Below are 11,510 nucleotides of genomic sequence, written 5' to 3'. Positions count from 1 at the left end.
TTGAAATTTCTGACACTGAAATGTTAGAAAGTTTAACGAATTATGAAACACAATCAAAATAAAAAAAAATACTTTAAAAATAAAGAAAACAAAAAAAAACAACAAAAACAACAAACAATTAACATACAGTATTAGAAAAGTCTATCATTCTTTTTTCCTTATAGTACGCTGCCCAGAACGCTTTCCGGTTCGCGAACCTGGCGCTCACCAAGCAAAAAAAAAAAAAAATTTTTTTTTGACCCTCCTGGGCCCTTTTAAAACCTCCACATAAAACGTAGGGGGTCAAGGAGGATCTACTATGCCCCCTTATGGTAATTTCCCCCTTTGTTTTGGCCTCCTCTTGTCTCTCGATCCTACCGAGAGACAAGATGGCGGCCGCTCCGGACTGTTTAGAATGTTGACAGACACCGGAGAGCCAATCAGCTTCGCTTCGCAAAGTTCCGATACGCGAAAAGTTCGCGAACCGGAGCGCAGCCCGGAGCGCTGTTACAGATATATATCTTGTTTTAAACGTTAATTTCTCAAAATCCACTGAAGCACATATATTGAGACCTAGCAAAGGCACATCGGGCTAACAGTCCCTACAATTTTGCCAAGTTTCGTGCAAATCCATTCAGCCGTTCGGGCTAAAAGTGAGGCCAACCGCCCTATGGAAATTAACATGGGAAAAATGCGTTTTGGGACCCCCCTTTTATCTCAGCCCCCCTTGCCGAAACCCCCCCAAATTTCCAGGAGCTGCTCAGAAACAAAATGTGCCATTTTCCAGAAAATTTCAGCCAATTCCGTCCACAAACGCCAAAGTTATTAGACATAGAATTTTCAGAAATCCCATAGGGAAAAAATCCTAACTATATATACCTACTGGCGACCGCCAGTAGGTAATATATATATATATATATATATATATATATATATATATATATATATATATATATATATATATATATATATATATATATATATATATCCCAACGTATTTTTTGGCAGAAAACTAAGCCACAATCGCGGCGGGCAACACGGCAGGGAATGCCACTCCCTTAAATTCCAACGTAACCCAGTTTCAGGAAAATAAATAAATCCACTGGTGCCGTGGCCACATTTCATAAACGGTCTTTATTTCAGGCTTTCGGGTAGACCCGACGCGTTTCGCAGTTACCTCACTGCTTTGTCAAGGGTGATTCAATAAAGTGCAATACACACATTTAAAGGTGCAGGGTTCAAACTTAATAAACATAGTAAAAATACTTCCGTTTTTAGTTTCCAGCAGAGTAAACATACTTGGTTTTCCATGTTGCCCTTGAATACATTGTAGCCATTCATTAACCGTGATTTTTCAAACGTGTCTAGCCCAAGTGGGCTGATATCATAACATTGTTGATAAAAAATCAAAGAAAATTCATAACATACAAATTATACGTTTCGACATTATATCAGTCGGGGCTTTCAATATAGTCTCTTTGTAATGTAGCTCTAGTTACATTACAAAGCAAATATATATATATATGTTAGAATAGATATTTAGCTAGAGTATGTTTAGGTTTAGTTGTCCTTGTCCTGTCGTCTTGACTCATGTCTTAAGGGGGAGGGGGGATGGTGTTTAAGATGTGTCGTTAGGTGTATAGATTTACATGAGCAATTTTAGGTTACTGTATAGGATAGTTAGCATAAGGAAGTATAGAGTAGGTTAGGTTAGTAAATTAAGATAGGATCTGTAGTTTTAGTCTAGGCCAATATTTGTTAACAATAAATGTATAGTTGTTCTGAAGTTTGAGTGTCAATAATGTTTCATTTGAATCAGAGAGGTATTGAGGTAGTATTTCGAAACATGTATGATCATTTTTCATACAGTTAATTTGACTAAAAATGGTGAGTAACTTAACCAACTAGGAACACGGAACTGTTGTACAGCCTATTGATTGAGATAATCAGACATGCATGATATATGGAATGGGCAAGCTTAATTTTGGTATTGCACGGGGATAGCCTCACATTGAGCCTAAGGAACCGAAGCATGTAAGGATGGCCGGGGTCACTAGAACTGCACAGCAATGGGCCACCTTTTCCAAGGTGTGGTATCTCATAGATGCGAAGATGCAGCCTCCAGGGAAAATAGCAACAATGTGTGCGATTCGCCTGCAAGGAAAGCATAAGCCAATTTACCATGCGCTCAGTGACTGTGGAGACCATGTTGTTGTAATGAACACCAGACATATCGCTTTCTCCGGCAACAAATGGGAACAAAAAGTATATTCTTCGCACACAGGGTACCCTGGTGGTTTTAAACAAGTGACTGCAGCTTCCTTACACCGCAGCGATCCAACAGCAGTCGTAAAGTTGGCAATCTACGGCATGCTCCCGAAGACGCTCCTCCGAAGGACCATGATGCAAAGGCTACACCTCTTCCCCGAAGACATTATCCCTGAAGATATTCTCAAGAATCTGGGGGAAGAGCTCCCGCAGCCACGCATAGTACCCAAGAGGCTTGATGAATATACACAGGAGGAAATAAATGCCTTTCCTAGAGTCTGTACGCCACCCGAGGATTTTCGAATGAAATAACCGGGAATTCTCGGAGAAAAGAGAAAAAGCAGCATCACATGTATCTTAGTTCATTTTTGTAAAAAGGCCACTTTGTTTAAGTTGTATCATACAAATCCTCATTCGCCTAGCTCTGAAGAGTATTGTAGAAATGGATGACTATAAGATAGGATTTTTTTTTCACTTTCTCTGACTCTCTCTCCACAGCGCGGGGACACGCCGGGAGGGCGTCACCAGGCGCTTTATAAACCCCTTTATTATTATTATTAAGATCATTTTAACACTGAACTTTATAGTATGCTAAATAATTTGTCCTATGCAAGTTTACTCGAATTTGCAAAACACATTAGGTAATGGAGGAATGAAGCTCCCTCAGCGTTCTTTCCAGAATTTCCATATATTGGCTGGTACTTAGTTACCTGCCTCTTGAAACATGACAGTCACACATTTGCTTCTCACTCCAAAGAGCTACATTGAATGGTTAACATGTTTTTGAAGGGACTGGTTAACATAATACTTTTGAAGGGACTGGCTTGTGCATAATCTTTGAGGGCACTTTAGAAGTTCAACAATGTAATGGTCCACTAGATCTTCTAGTCGATGTATGTCAGACATTTGTGTGTCTTACAACTAAAGTGGTGGAAGGCTGCGTTGAGGCACGAAGGCCTATGCTGCATTTCGTCACTAGTAATGCAAGGCTGTGCTGTAGTTGCAACAATCCAGCACAGCACTGGTTTTTGCTATGGACATGTGTAATATTTAGCTGCATAGTGTCAATGCAAGCACACTGGCACCTTGGTGCAAGGGTGCGTGCGTTGTGGAAACGATTATTCATGTGCTGGAAGGTGCTCCTCCTGCACCTAAACTGTCATTCATGGTGATTTGCTGCCTGAATGTGTACTGCACAATGCTGCAACCATAGAAACATCCAACAAAATTCGATACACACAATATTTCTTCTCTTTCTGCCCCATTTGTACATCACCCTTAGGAATATGGTGAATATTGTATCTCAATGTGTGTTTTGGCAAGACACTGATCACAACATCCATTGTACACCACATCAACGCTAAATATAGAGTGAAATTTGTCTTCTTAGCAAGGTGGCGTTAAGCCACATCAAGTGGCTTAACGCTGCATTGAATGGAATGCAAAGGCCCGATCCCCACCGGAACATTGGTCAAAGTAACGTTCCAGTAGGATTAGGGCCTTGGAATTATGGCCCAATGTGTACTTTGCACATTGTCTAACATCTTTGTGCCTATCATGGAACCTGAGTCCGCAGACACCACATTTTCTATAGTCCACTGTATTAGATGTAGTGGCTACACCGATTAGGTATTGTTGACACCTGCTCTGTTTAATGGCCACACACAAAACACATCAGGTTCATGTTAGCGCATTTATTTACATGTGCAAAGTAGAAATTGTCAGACTCAACCAGTTCTTTTGACAACAACCCCAAAATATATACATAGCCAGGGGATGTCCAGACAGAGTCCTTGTGGGGGTGTATGTCATGAGACATGTGGAGGTATAGGGATTCTTCAGTCAGGAGGATGATTGCAGTGTCATTGGGGAACAAAGGCCACATTGACAGTCCAAAAAATGTCCATGGGGAATGTAGCATGGTCAATATGAGGACAGTGATTGGTAATGTTCCCAGGCATGATGGTAAGCACAGGGATAAGCAGAAACTGACCATTTGACACAGATGAATGCTACCACTGTCTTCTCCTTTTGAAAGATGTGCCATCCTCATCTTCCTCCTCAGATGTGTCTGGTATATCCTATGAGGGTGATGTGGGATTTGCAGCAGATAAGAGAGACACAGACACATCAGGGACAGAAGATGTGGATGCTGTAGGTGCAGCAGCATTCATTCGAGCCAACAGATGAGACATCACTGCATCGAGGATGAGCTGCAGGGCTTGCAGAACTCTAGCAATGTCACGAGGTAGGTAGCCATGGAAGCCAGGTGGGAATCCTGCTTCCACTCCGTGTTCTCCAAGATCTTCCTCATTGCCTCCAACTCTTTGGCCACATCGCTGGTGCCACTCTGCCAATACAGTTGTTGCTTCTGCATCATGACACCAGCAATGTCAGCCAGGGACTGCTGGAGGCCATGGAGCAGACTGTAGGTGACTCCGATGGCAGCTGAGTGGTTCATATTGGGACTGAGGCAACCACGGATCCCCTCAAGGTTGGAAGTTAGGGTCTCCAACCCCGCCCACACCTGATCTGCCATCTCACGCTGGACTCCTACCGCACTGCGTTGAAATTGTATCTTTGGGTGCTCAGAGTCCAGGTTTGTGGCTGTGGTGGTAGGTGGTGCCTGTTGGATGTTTCGCAGGGCATCTGGAGACACAACAATGCTGCTGAATTGCCCTGGATCCAGAGATGGGCTGCCTAAGGAGTCGGGCAGCTCTTGGAGGGTGTCATGGTTGATGGCTTTGAGTTCTTCATCAACATTGTAATCGTCATTGAACAGTGGGACAGGCTGCTGACCATGAGGTGAGGTTTTATCCTCTACAATTTAAAGGTCATATACTGTTGTATGTGTCTGTTACATGTTACCATGCATTTTTGCATTTGACAATCAGTTTGTATGACACTTTCCATTGTCCTGTGTTACATCGTACTTCTGTTACACACAGCTTCGTATGTCAATGTGCAAAATACATGATTGTTACATTTCGGCTGATCTTTGATTTGGACAGTTTCCCTGTATGCCAACAGTGAAGGGCATATTTATAAGCACCTACTTCCACTGGTAAGTAATCTATTCAGACCTTGCTGGGGTGCTGGGTGCTTCACTTCATTTACAATGCAGCCTTAATCGACTTCACCTGGCTTAACACCGCATTGTGGATAATTCCCCTTACATACTACATATTGCGTATAAGTGGTGGTCACTGGGTTTTGAGGTGGACATTCCCCGGCACCTTCACTTATGTTTCCACTGCCACCTATTTACAAGTGTGGCATAAGGAGGAGGCCACTCATGCACTTGAGCCCAGGCATACAGTTATGTTATGTCCATGAGGAAAAGACAAAGAGATGTGTTCTGATTCTCCTAATCTTAGATGTATCGATGTGGTTTAAGGTGTGCAGCACACATTGAAACAGGTCAATCCGATGAAGGGATGTGTTTGCAGGGAGGAACACCTTCCTTTTTATTAACAATCATTCCCTCTACCCAGACACCCTTGCACTTTGGTGCAAGGGTGTCTGTGTTGATGCAAGGTAGCTTCGATACCCACAGGCACAATTGCAAAAGCAGGGGTGCAGCTTAAATTAGTTAATCTATCAAACCCAGATTTTTCATTATGGTGAAGCATGATGTTAGCAATTTGAACTTAAACACACACTTTGCTGTTCTGGGGTTAAGCTACTACAAAGTGGCTACATCCTAACCTATGTTTCAAATGGTAATCACTGACAACCTTTGTTTTGCATTGTTTTTAGTATAGGTTTTAAGTAGGATGTGAGTCAGCTTAGGTATGTCTTCTGAACACATGTATTTGTCCATTGATCCCTCTGTGTGTAGAAGACTGAGGCCAGGACAAACAACTGAGTGCCACACAGTTATGTGACCATGTTGACAAGTGTTTTATAGGTTTCAATCTCATTTAGTCTTACCCTATCAGAAGTGTTTAATTTATAACCAAAATACGTGCAGTAAACAGGCTGGTTCCTTGGATCCCACATCCAGTGCTGCTGAATGTTAAATACCACTGATACTTCGTGTTAATTCCACCTTATGCCACAACACCCTTTGTTTCTCTGTCTCACCTTTGCAGGTCCTTGTTAATTCCTGACCTGTCCCTTTGGCAGTGTTGCCAATCTTTCTCATGCTGCTCTATGCTCCAAAGTGGCTACATCCTAACCTATGTTTCAAATGGTAATCACTGACAACCTGAGTCTCAGTGTGAAGCAGTAATGGACATTGTGTGGCTGGTATGCCTGGAAATCTATTGCAAATTACAAATTTTTTGTCTCCCTTAATAAGGAGAGACCTCTGGATATAATCCTCCATAGGAACTTTTACTGAATCAGGTTGTATTAGTCCTTTCTTCCTTTTTCTACACCTTAGGTTAGGATACCTTAGTGAGTGTCCACCAGGGAGTAAGAATGAATGTTCTGGTCCTGATGAATGCTGAGCTGACCTTAGGCTCTTAAGCAGAAACATGTTGACCATCTTTGTTTATCTGTCACTACTGTGAGGACTTATTGGTTCAAACTAACCCAACCAATCACCAGTCCATCCTTTTTTTCACCGATTTTAATAGAGTCAGAGCTACCTTCTCAATAAAATGAATTGTTTGATGAGTAGCCTACACTCTTTTTAAAGCACTTTTCCAATCACTATTTCATGTTCCTTTCAAACTATCAGGGGCCCAATGAAGACAACTAGCTACCAACTTTCAGTTGGGGCCTGAGGGTCCTTTATCCACACTAAGCACGTGCACTCTATTCCTTTACTAATTGGGAACCTAAAGTCGGTATAAACTACCACACTGACTACCTGCACATCTGGCTTCCCGCTTTCTTTCTTGATGTTTGTTTCCTTTATTTGACACTCTTATGTTGATTGATATAAAAGTAAGATCAAACTAAACTTTTCATGGAAGAAATACCTGGACGGGTTTTATGCGCAACCTGAAGAATGATCTCTTGCATCCCTTCCGGGGGAATACATTTTCCTGCCTTGAACAGAAAACCATTTTCCAATTCCAATTCCTCTCCTACATTATAGAATGGCAACAATTCAGACTTAATTCTATCTTTGCTTGGCCATCCATTTTTGACAAAACTCACAAGCTCTTCCCATTTGCCATCCTTTTGTACACATTCCATCCATTGCAACTCAGAAATACATTGAAATTCGCCCTGTAACACATCCTGAATAGTCACTACAAAATCTCTTTCATATATAGTACTAACTTCACTTTGACTACAAGGTAGACGTGATAAACAATCAGCGATAACATTTTTCTTTCCGGGAACAAACACTGTAACAAAATTGTACTCTTGTAATCTTGAAGACAATCTGGCAAACCTGGCTGTGGAATTCCATCCACCACCCACAGACAAAATATTAATCAAAGGCTTGTGGTCTGTTCTAAGAACAAATGTTGAACCCCACACATACAACCTAAAATGTTCAATTGCCCAAACACATGCAAGCAATTCCCTTTCTATTACCGCATACTTTCTCTCACATTCATTTAGTGTCCTGGACGCAAATTCAACATTCCATTCCTCATTCCCTACTCTCCGTGACAAGACACCCCCCAGACCATATAAACTTGCATCAACTGTGATTATACATTCCTTGTTCATGCTAAAAGGTTTAAGTGTGGGTGAATTTATTATATCATTTTTAATCACCTCAAATGCTTTTTGTTGTGAATCCGTCCATAAGTATTCTACACCATGCCTTAATAATTTTCTTAAAGGTTCCATTTTGGTAGCAAAGTTTATCACAACCTTGCTGTAATATTCACACATACCCGCAAAAGACAAAAGTTGATCTTTATTAACTGGGGCAGGAGCTCTAACAATAGCGTCCACATTTGACTTTTTAGGAACAACCCCTTCATCAGAAAGTGTGTGACCTAAATACTCTACTGACTCTTGCATACTTCTTGTAGATGTTTCTCATGTTCTACAGAATTCTTTGAGAACACCAAAATATCGTCCTGAAAGCACTTGACATACATATCCAAGTCTCTAAAAATATGAAACATTTGTTCTCTGAAAAACAGACGCCGCTGACGCTAAACCAAACGGCATGCGTATATACTGAAACAAATCTTGAGGAGTTATAAGCGCTGTAAGCTTCCAAGATGCCTCTGTCAATTCAATTTGATGGTAAGCCGATCTGAGATCTAAGGTAGAAAACATTTTTGCACCATCTAAAAGTGAAACTAATTCATTAATATTTGGCAATGGATGACAGTCAATAACAATATTAGCATTTAAGGCTCTCAGATCAACACACAACCTTAATTTTTGGTCCGGTTTTCTTACCAAAACTATAGGAGAAACCCACTCCGATGAATCTATCGGCTCAATAATGCCCTCATCCAATAACTCCTTTAACATACCTATGAGTTCCTCTCTGATGTTGATTGGAACACCCCTAAGTTGTTGAATCACTGGAACACTGTTCCTCTTTAACACAATATTATGTGAGTAATTCCTTAGCGTACCCAATTTTTCACCAAATACAGAATCAAAGCATTTGATAATATTTTGTCCCTTCTCCTTGTTTGAGATATCATAGTCAATAACTGAAACTGTATCCATTAAACTATCATCACATATTGAAACAGGTTCTTTAGCACGAAGATTTAGTTGAATACCAAATTTCCATTGATCCAACCATCCTAAAACATTAACTCCTTTGACAGAAATATACAGTTTAATGTCGGTTTTCTTGTTTTTAAAATGGATTACCACCTGAAAGAAACCAACCATATCAATTTTGTCACCAGAAAAGTTTTTTGCAACAATATCATAACTTTCCATATTACTTAACATTTTTGAATTAGCCAATGTTTTACTAAAATATTCTTGTGATATAATTGTCCATGGAGAACCAGAGTCCACCATAAGTGATAACTCACATTCATATACTTTAAATATACAATTTGGTGATTTACAATGCAAAATAGTTTGGTGATTCACAATGGATACTACAAAACCTCTTTCCCCCTCATATTCAACTTCCTTAGCATTGTTAATTGATTCTTCTGACAATAATGAAACTGCTCCCTTACTATGTAACTGAGGACGTTTGTCTCTACACATGTTGCTAAAATGACCAATTCTTTTACAAAAATTACATTCTCTTTTTAACGCTGGACAACCTGAGAAGGAAGCATAATGAGATCTATTTCCACATCTGAAACACATCCTCTGTGAGTTAAATGTATCATTAGTTTTTTGTGGAGGTTTATAAGAATTAAATCTCAGAGAAGATTGAGAAAACTCATGTTTTATATTCTGTTTGTGTTTGACCACACAAATTTCTTCTTCAGAACTTTTCTTTTCAGAATTTTTTCTGATGGTATTCATCCATAAGTCAGATTGTTCTTGAGATTTTGCTATAGCTATAGTCTCATTTAAATTTGGGTCTCCCATTACCCATAGTTTGTCCTGATATTTTTATATTTAACATGAACAATGATCTGATCCCGTATCATTTCATCTGTCATCATGCCAAAAGTGCAATGTAAACTTAATGACCTTAATGATGTCAAAAAGTCATCAAAAGATTCATCTTCCTTTTGTTTTCTAGTATTAAATTTGAACCTGTTGAGAGCGATACTGACAGTAGGTTTGAATCTTTTTTCAAGTCTTGCTAAAGCTTCAGAATAAACATTTAAAGAATTTCCTCCTCCTTCAGTTTGAGAGATTATTTGGGGTAAAGATCTAAAAATAACCTCACCCTCCGAACCAAGGCAATGTAATAAAATACTTTTATTTCTTTCTGAACCCATTCTCTCCCCATCAATAGCCTTCATGTAAGTCATGAATTCTTCTTTCCACCTTGTCCATGGCATGGGTGGATCACCTTTAAGCTGAAGAAATTTGGCAGGTGGATCAAATTGCATGGTGGTGGTCTAAATTGACTAAATAATAATGAGAATTCAACCTCTAAACAGCTGTAAAATTAAATAGTTAATGTTGTTGTTCTTGAATATGAAACCCCCTTTATCGTTACAGATAACGATAAAAATAAGTTGCATCAAAATTTTGAATATATTTTATCTTGTATTCCTTGCTGACACCTGACCACGAGAGAGCAGCAGTGAGCAGAAGCTGAAACACCAGAACGCCAGTCGCCATACTGGTGCAACGAGCAGCGAGCAGCGAGCAGGCCGTTCCTTGTCTGCTCACCCAGAGCTCCTTAGGCTGCTGCAACCGCAACCGCCGCCGCAACCGCCGCCCAAACGAAACCCCCGCTGCAATCAGTAATCCAGTGCCCGTGCCCATAACTCGATACCTATCAATAGCGCCTGGAGCTCAGCGCTAGACGGGACAGGACGAGACGGCATGCGGGGGGGCCAGCTGGTGGTGAGCAGTGCGCAGTGCGGCACAGAGGCAGCGCCCTCCGTGTTTCGTGCCCCTGGATCCTGGTTTCCGGGTCTTTGGTCCCACGGCAAAAGAGCTGTAAGAGAGCAGCGAGTCAGGGGAGAGTGGCTGTGCAGCTCCGCGGAACATCATCAGCAGAGAGCTGGTAGACGATGCCCAGCTGCCCAACTGCCCAGCTAACTGCAACTGCAACCGGTAAGCATTGGCACCCGGTTAATTAGCGGGTCCTCATTTGCTTCATTTGCCTCATTTGTCTCTACCCCCCCTGCATAAAAAGCTTCGAGCCACGGACCTCGGTCCTCACACCCTGAAAAGAGGTGCGGGTCCCGCATCGTTGGGAACTTTAACCCCAGGACTCTGATCCTAAAGAGCGGGGTACTTTTAGTGGCTGCTGTGGGTGCGCGTTGCAGAGCAGGACTGCGAGCGGTGAGACGAGGACTCCAGTTCCCAGGAGCCCTTGCCAGACCTAACACCTGTCACCTGGCCCGCTCTCCCTGCTCGCTCCGTCCCACCGAACAGTTCTGCTTTAAGAATCCCTCGTATCCAGCTGGCTTTTGGACTTTGCAGAAAATCTGTTTGTACCTGCAGGAATATCTGGCTGCTGTTCAGCGTTCTCGTACCTTTACGCCTCTACGTCTCAGCCTACTCCTAGCGGAACCCGCTTCGCGGGTCCCGCATCGTTGGGAACTTTAACCCCAGGACTCTGATCCTAAAGAGCGGGGTACTTTCAGTGGCTGCTGTGGGTGCGTGTTGCAGAGCAGGGCTGCGAGCGGTGAGACCAGGACTCCAGTTCCCAGAAGCCCTTGCCAGTCCTAACACCTGTCACCGGGCCCGCTCTCCCTGCTCGCTCCGCCCCACCAGAAAGT

General features: G+C 41.8%; 1 pseudogene; it reads left to right on the top strand.

Moving 5' to 3' along the window:
- The first annotated feature begins 1,990 nt into the window (after positions 1-1,990).
- On the top strand, positions 1,991-2,700 carry LOC147728204 (large ribosomal subunit protein uL13m pseudogene; annotated as a pseudogene).
- The last annotated feature ends 8,810 nt before the right edge of the window (positions 2,701-11,510 follow it).

Source organism: Lissotriton vulgaris, chromosome 3_1 (genome assembly GCF_964263255.1).
Source record: "Lissotriton vulgaris chromosome 3_1, aLisVul1.2, whole genome shotgun sequence".
Taxonomy (NCBI): domain Eukaryota; kingdom Metazoa; phylum Chordata; class Amphibia; order Caudata; family Salamandridae; genus Lissotriton; species Lissotriton vulgaris.
This window is presented reverse-complemented; position numbering and strand designations above follow the sequence as displayed.